We start from the raw sequence: 7,874 nt of genomic DNA on the forward strand, positions 1-7,874 counted from the left end.
CGAGGCTACATGAGGAATTCCCTTATATCGCACCGTATGCACAACACACAAACTATATGTGAACTCCCGGAGACTACATGGTGCACATTGGCCATGTAGTACTCAACGAGGGCATCGGCTTGGGTTCGGCCATGCACAATATATGATGCAATCACGCACAGAAAGGGGGTGACCCCGTGCTAAAGAGAGGAAGCTAACGTGGGGCATCAAACTCCTTAATCAAATTACAATAGTCTTAATGGTAAGTCAACATACTTGAAGGATCTTAAAGAGAAAATTTAATTAAAAATTAAATAACATCACTCATCTTCTAGTTACACCTTTATCAAATCACAAAAGTATAGATATTTTCTCTTAAAAGAGAAAAGTGATAATTATATATGTCTGGTACATATTCTGAAAACAATCAAAAGAAAAGGCTTATCAATACAACGTGATAAACCAATTTGTTTAAAGCAATTAAAATTGGTGAAACTATGGTTTACTTTGACATTACAAAAATATGAAGGACATCAGGTTGTAACTATGGTTTAATTATAGGCTTATTCGCGCCAATGCCCACGGAAAGTAACTTTAATTTTCAATTTGTCCCCTGAAACTTCATTCCTCCTATTTTGCCCTCGAATTTTACAAAATATCATATTACGTCAACTCTGTTAGTCCAACCGTTAGAAATGTTGATATAACACATACGTGTCCAATATCCGGGACTGACAACCCGCCATGTGGACAAAAAATTATTATAAAACTATAATATATCAAAAAAATTAAATAAATTAATATTTTAATTAAGAAAATAAATCAAGAAAAAAAAAGTCAGCCCCACCTTAACCTCGACGTCCCAACCCACCCCACCACCCTCCCCACCTTTCTTCACCACTGGCAGCCCCTTCCACCGGCAACCAACGACTTATCCTTTTTCCCTTCTCATTCTCTCTATCTTCCTCTCATTCTCTCTCCATCTCCCCCTTCCTTTTTTTTTAGATTTGGGTTTTGAGGCAAACTGAGTCGTCGGCCCCCCACCAACGATTTCTGTAATCGGCAACTTACTCGAAGGTCAACGACTTTGGGTTTCGACTTGGTTTGGATCTGAGCAGAGACAATAGAGAAAGAGAGGGAGAGAGGGGAAGAGAGAGAAAGAGAAGGAGAGAGGGGAAGAGAGCGAGAGAGAGACAGAGAGAGGGAGGGGAGGCTGGTCGATGGTTGGGTGAGATGGGGTGGGGTGCTATGCCGGAAAGAGGAGCTGGCGGCAGCTAAGTGGGTGGGATGGAATTTTTCTATTTTTTTATTTCCCTTTTTTTTAGAAAGTATTTATTTTTCCCGTTTAACGTAAAAGACCTAATTGCCCCTTCCACGTCCACGTAAGTACCACGTAGGCATTTTTGACAGACCCATAGATGAAGTTGATCGACGAAATATTGAAAATGTAAAGTTCGGAGGGCAAAGTGAAAGAAATAAAGTTTCAGGGGGCAAATTGAAATTCAAAATTACTTTCAGGGGTTATTGGCGTAAATAAACCTTAGTTATATAGAGGTTCATGTCTGCCTCTATTAACTACAACAAATATGGCCTAAAGCCACCTTGAAAATAAACTATATTAGAATTAGTGACAATTGAGATTTTTCATTGTCACTAACTAATAATTTGGTAGTTGTAAACATTAATTATTCACTAGCCCAAAAAGTTGCTTTATGTCTAACTATTAATAATATTAGTTGACTAATAGATATCAAACCTCAAAAAGGAAACCTATATGGTGGGCTAAGAGTGACTGCAAGGTGGCTATTGATCCTTCAAACCAATATTTAGTTGCTGCTGCATCAATAACATAAACCAATAGTGGAATTAAGCAGCAAATTAATGGTGTAAATATTTTTCAATTTTCCCTTACATCATGATGTAACTAAAGTCTTATGTACCCTTGGAGGAGAAGATACTTAACCTTTAAAAAAAAAATGAACAAAAACAATTATGAAAATAAATTGGCAAAAAGCAATATATTGGAATACGGAATAAAAATCACCTAAAAAAAATCTAAAGGATCTAAGTTTAATTATCTCTTAAAAAAATCACCTTATATACTAAATTGGGACAAAATAAAAATTTAGCTATGAAATTAAGACAAATAATAGTTTAGGTACCTATTTGGGACAAGATCCAAAATTCAGGTATCAAAATTGAAAAAAAAACTCTTTAATTTAACAAAAAACTTATCTGACTTTCGATATTCTAATTAAAAATTAAAACATAAATAACTTTTTTATATTAGTTAGATTGGGCCTCTTAATAAGTTGGGCTTTTTTTTAAGAGATTAATGTCATTTTGCTCCCAAAACTATTACACATGTATCAGTTTGCTCCCTAGACTTCTAATTTGGAAAATTAAGGACCCTGACTTTTTCAATTTTGTCAATTAAGGTTATTCCGTCATTTTTACATTTTTCATCTAAAATGTCGAGATAATCAACCAGAATTTAGCGACAAATAAAAGAGGGAAAATGATGCATGAGGAAAAAATGATAAGATCTAAATGGAAGGGACTATTTTGCCTTCAAAGATTTGGATAAAAAATATGTAAATTGACGGAAGAACCTCAATTGGCAAAATTGAAAAAGTCAGAGTCCTTAATTTTTCAAATTAGAAGTCTGGGGAGCAAACTGATACAAGTGTAATAGTCTGGGGAGCAAAATGGTATTAATCCCTTTTTTTTTTAATAATGATACTTCTACATATTTTTTTTTATATAATATTATATATAAAAAATAAAAAATAAAATTGGGCCCCCTTAAAAGCTGGTCCTTGGGCGGTCGCCCCTGCTGCCCATGCTCAGGGCCGGCCCTGTGACTAATCATTACCGTCATCATCCTTTTCGTCCTCCTCTTCATGAGATGAATCAAAATAATCATCATCCCCTTTTCAATCTTGAAACTTACTAACCTTTTCGAGAACTTTCTGTGTGGACCATAATATGACATGAGAAATGATTTTTTCTAGAATTGTTTTACTTAGAATAAATTTAAATAGAGATGACATACAACTTCACATTCATAATCAACTATGAGCACTTAAAAACATCTAAATGAATTGTCGGAATTAATCGATATGTATTAAAGACATCTCAACTGTGAGCACTATGAGCCTCTCGTAAAGTGTACTGCTTTACAAAAGACAGTACACCATCGCCACCGCCACCGCCACCTCCACCACCACCACCACCATCACCAACACTGCCTCCTCCACTACCACCATCACCACTGTCATTGCCGCCAGCATCACCACTACCACTACGCTGCAGCCATCATAATCACTACCATTGTCGCCGCCACCACCGCCACCACCATCCCCGCCACCACCATCACCGCTACTGTTGTCGCCACCATCGCCACCACCCCAATTTTTGCTACCATAATTTCTCTCACCTCTCGTTGGTCATCACCATTACCAACATCGTCAACTCACCACAAGCATCCTCCTTATTGTTGCTACCATTTAGGGATCGGCAATCGCCCAAATTTTTCGAGTTTAGGCCGGGCTCAGGCTTGAATTATAGAAGACCAATAGGGCTTTCGGGCCGGGCTTGAGCTTTAATACACAAGCCCAAGGCCCGCCCATCGGGCTTTGGCTTGCGGGCTTGGAGGGCCGGGCCAGACTAGGCCCGAACGAGCGGCCCAAAAGGGGCCCAAAGCCTGTTTAGACACATATATATCTTCAAAAAATAAAATATAGGATTTTGGCTATGTTGTGATTTGAACATGAGACCTCACATAACAAACTTTAACTCTCAACCAACTGAGCTGACTAGTTTATTTGTCAAGTTTATGAATCATAACATATTTAATAGCTCTTTCGTTTGTTTACTTCAATAAATTATTAATATGCTTATTAAGTTATTATATAATACTATTATGTTAGTAATAGTGTAATACCATAAATAATACACTTTTAAAATTATATACAACATTACAACTATAATAAGACATAAATGTACATATGTTTTATTATATATTTTATTACATATTTTTATAAACAAACGATGCAATTGTGTTGTCCACGATCCGAACCATACAAATTTTAGTTCCGCACTCAAAGGATAATTCGTGCAAAAAATTAGCTCAATCGGAGATATAAAAGTGACATAATGGTAGTCAAATTAATGAACGATCATGGTTTTTCTAATGATGATCGAATGGGTAGAAGAATTTCGATTTAACCGATTTTTTGTACGGATGATCTTTGACTATGAAAATAGAAAATGAACGGTTTAGATCGTTGAATTAATGAATTAACGATCGTAGTTTAATAACTTTAATTATAGTTGTATTATAAAAGTTGTATATACACATATACATTTATATTTTATTATAGTTGTAATGTTGTATATAATTTTAAAAGTTTATTACTTTATTATTTATGGTATTACATAGTTTACACTATTACTATTTACTAACATTATAATATTCTATAATAACTTAATAAGGATATTAATAATTTATTAGAGTAAACAAACGAAAAACCTATTAAATATGTTATGATTCCCAAATTGGGCTTTGGGCGGGCCTAAACGGGCCGGGTTTCGGGCGGCCCATGGGCTTCAAGGGGATGGCCCAAGCCCAACCTAAGAGACTTTCGGGCCGGGCCCGGCCAGCCCAAATTTCTGGCCAAATCGGGCTTCAGGCCTAATGGGCCAGGCAGGCTTCGGGCCTTGGGCTTTTTGGTGAGCCCTACTACCATTACCATCACTCATTTATAATGGATGGCATCAAAAAATAAAGACTCAAATACATTTACATCCATTAACTATAAAGTCCATTTCAAGTTGGTCTACGAACTATAAAACATTTCAAATTCCTCCATTAACTAACAAACAAACATACATAATGGTTCATTCAGAATTTTAAATCACATCATTTTAAATTCCATCATTTGTGAATTTCTTAGTATTTTCAAACTACTTCATCCAAACGCATCATAATAAGCTATTGCAACTAAACTATTTCAATGATGTATTGGAGTCCAAAAAATACATGCAATGCAATCCTTGTATTTAAGTGTCAAAAAGAAATTTTATATTAATATTTCCCTTGTAATGTAACCATGCATTGGGAATAATACTCTTAGGCTATGATTAATGGGTGAGAGTGAGAGTGAGAGTGAGGGTGATAGTTAGTCTTAACTCTCAGTAGTTGATTAATGGGCCGGAGGTTGAGAGTTAGACTAACAGAAGGTAATATTTGAGATTGATCTATGCAAAACTTGAGAGTGAGAGTTTGAGTGAGAGTGGGGTCCACCGAATAATATCACATACGGATGGGGATGGTTGAGAGAAAGTGGGGTGGTGAAATTCCTTCCCAGCCCTTCTGTCATAAATTTATTGTTGTTTTATTGTGTTGGTATTAAATTAAATGTAAGGGGCAGATTTGGAAAAATGAAGAGATGTGAAAGCAGTCGACAAGTGATTGGCCCACGTGACAGAAGCTGACTGACGCACCATGAGGACGCGTGCGTGACACAGACGGTCAAGATCTATGCACTGTTGCGGATCAACGGTCTAGATCTTTGGACCGTTGTTTTTTTTATTATTTGAAAGTAGCCCTTACACGTGGCGCATATCTGACCATCTAAATTAATTACCTTTGGTGATCAACAGCTGCAAATAAATGACTGTTATAATTAGGATTAAAAAATATAAAAAAAATACCAAAAAATACGTAAAAAATCAAAAAAATTCAGAATAATTTAATAAAATTTCCAACAGCTATTTCATCACTTGTCCTATAAATTGAGCATTCACATCTCATTTTTTTCACATATCTATCTATCATTTTCACTCACCCATATTGTAGAAAAATTTTCTTTGCAATTTCAATCATGGTAAAGGGTCCCAATTGGTCTAATGGTGAAGAGGTAGCTTTAGTTGAAGCTTGGATGAAGCTTTTTGAAGATTGTGTTATCAGCTCCCATCAAAGAAACGCCGGTTTTGTACAACCGTTAAGCCTTCCACAATGGGGATATCCAAATTTTGTTACCCAAAACCCATTTTGGGTCACAAATAGTGTTGTTACCCATTTCTCACAGTAATGGTGCTATGACCCATTTTGGGTAACAGTATCTTATACATATTTAAAATATGGCTAATATTGATTAAGTGATGTTTAATTTATAATTTAAAACTCAAATAATAATAAAAATTATACCATTGGTCTTATTTTAATGAGATCTTTAAAATAAGGTCAATATAGAATATATTTAAAATAAGGAAATTTCATAAATTAGACAACATAAGCCGTACAACATCGGAACTTCAACAACCATAAACAACAAGAACAACACGATAATTTAAAGAAAAAACAACAACAAAAACTGCATTCAACATAACAAAAAATGAAGCGAAGTTCTTATTCGGAGTCCGATGACGAAGAATTGACACCCACGTAATTATACCAATATGAGATCTTCTATTCGGTTTCACACTTGTCACATGGTTGAACGAGAGGGTTTTTCCCGCAGATGCATGGCACGGATGGTTTTGGGCTCTAGTAGGTGGTTCAACTATTGGTGGCGAAGATTTGGGTGATTGGCCAAATCCTTGAGCTCCAATCTCATGCAAAATTCACACAAAGGGACCAAAATATCATCCGAACACTTGCAGAACCTCCAGTTTGGTTCTTTTGCATGCTCCATCATTAAACAATAATCGCACAATGGAGCAGCACAGTTAGGGAGGCACTTACACAAGCTTTGATCGCACTGTTGTTTGGAGCTCTCACCGGTGCCTTGCTTGGAGCTCTCACCGACGCCTTGCTTAGAGCTCTCACCGACACCTTGCTTAGAGGAGGAAGCCATTTCTAAACGATAGTTATGTGGATGTGTTGGCCTACTAGTTAAACCTTGGTATTTATAGGGGAAAAAAACATGATAACTTGCCCATTGGATTCCCTGATGGATTCACAGATACTCAAACCTCACATGTGAAGCAACAGTGTTGTGCATGGGATGAAGTGTGAAGTAAGTGTATGGTCTTGTCATTGGTTGAGTGAATTATTTTGCAAGCATGTGATGGTTGTGTCATGTCAAGTCAGCTAAGAGAAATCAATGTCTTTATTTCATTTCACAAACTGCAACCGACAAATACAAACACACTTAAACGGCAAACACAAAGACAAGAAACAAACTTCGAAAATAAATAACGAAGATTAACCTAACATACGAAGATAAACCTAACATACGATAATGAGAACAACATTGATGAACCATGATTCTGATCTCAATGTGTTGGTGCAAGTGGTGGGTTCCCTTCTTGGATCCAATGTGTTAGTTATTTTAGTGTGATTTCCTTTATATGTTTGTCGTCGTTCGTTTTAAGTTTATGTACTCGTTCCAGTTTTTAGTTATTTTAGTGTGATTTCTTTTATATGTTTGTCGTCGTTCATATTATAAAATACAATAAATTGTGTTGTGTTTACCATTTTTTTACATTTCAATCATTAAAAATATCAAACAACTTGAAATATATAATTTATAATTTGGGCCATAAAATTATAAATCCAAATATATTCAATATTGACTTTATATTAAAGATCTCTTTAAAATAAAACCAATGATATAATTTTTATAAATATTTAAGTTATAAATTATAAATTAATCATCACTTAATCTAAATTAGGCTTAATTTAATTAGTTACAAATGTATTACTTTCAGCCCCACTGCAGCTTCAGCACATATTACTATCACTCTTAAATCACAAAATCACTTTTCAGGCCATAAAATCACTTTTCAGGCCATGTATTACTCTTACTCTCACTCTCACTATTATGGATAGCCTTATAGACGTTGAGTAGTACTTAGACCTTTTCATGTCCTAAGCGCTACTAAAG

Source organism: Dryas octopetala, chromosome 3, assembly GCF_963921425.1.
Source record: "Dryas octopetala chromosome 3, drDryOcto1.1, whole genome shotgun sequence".
Taxonomy (NCBI): domain Eukaryota; kingdom Viridiplantae; phylum Streptophyta; class Magnoliopsida; order Rosales; family Rosaceae; genus Dryas; species Dryas octopetala.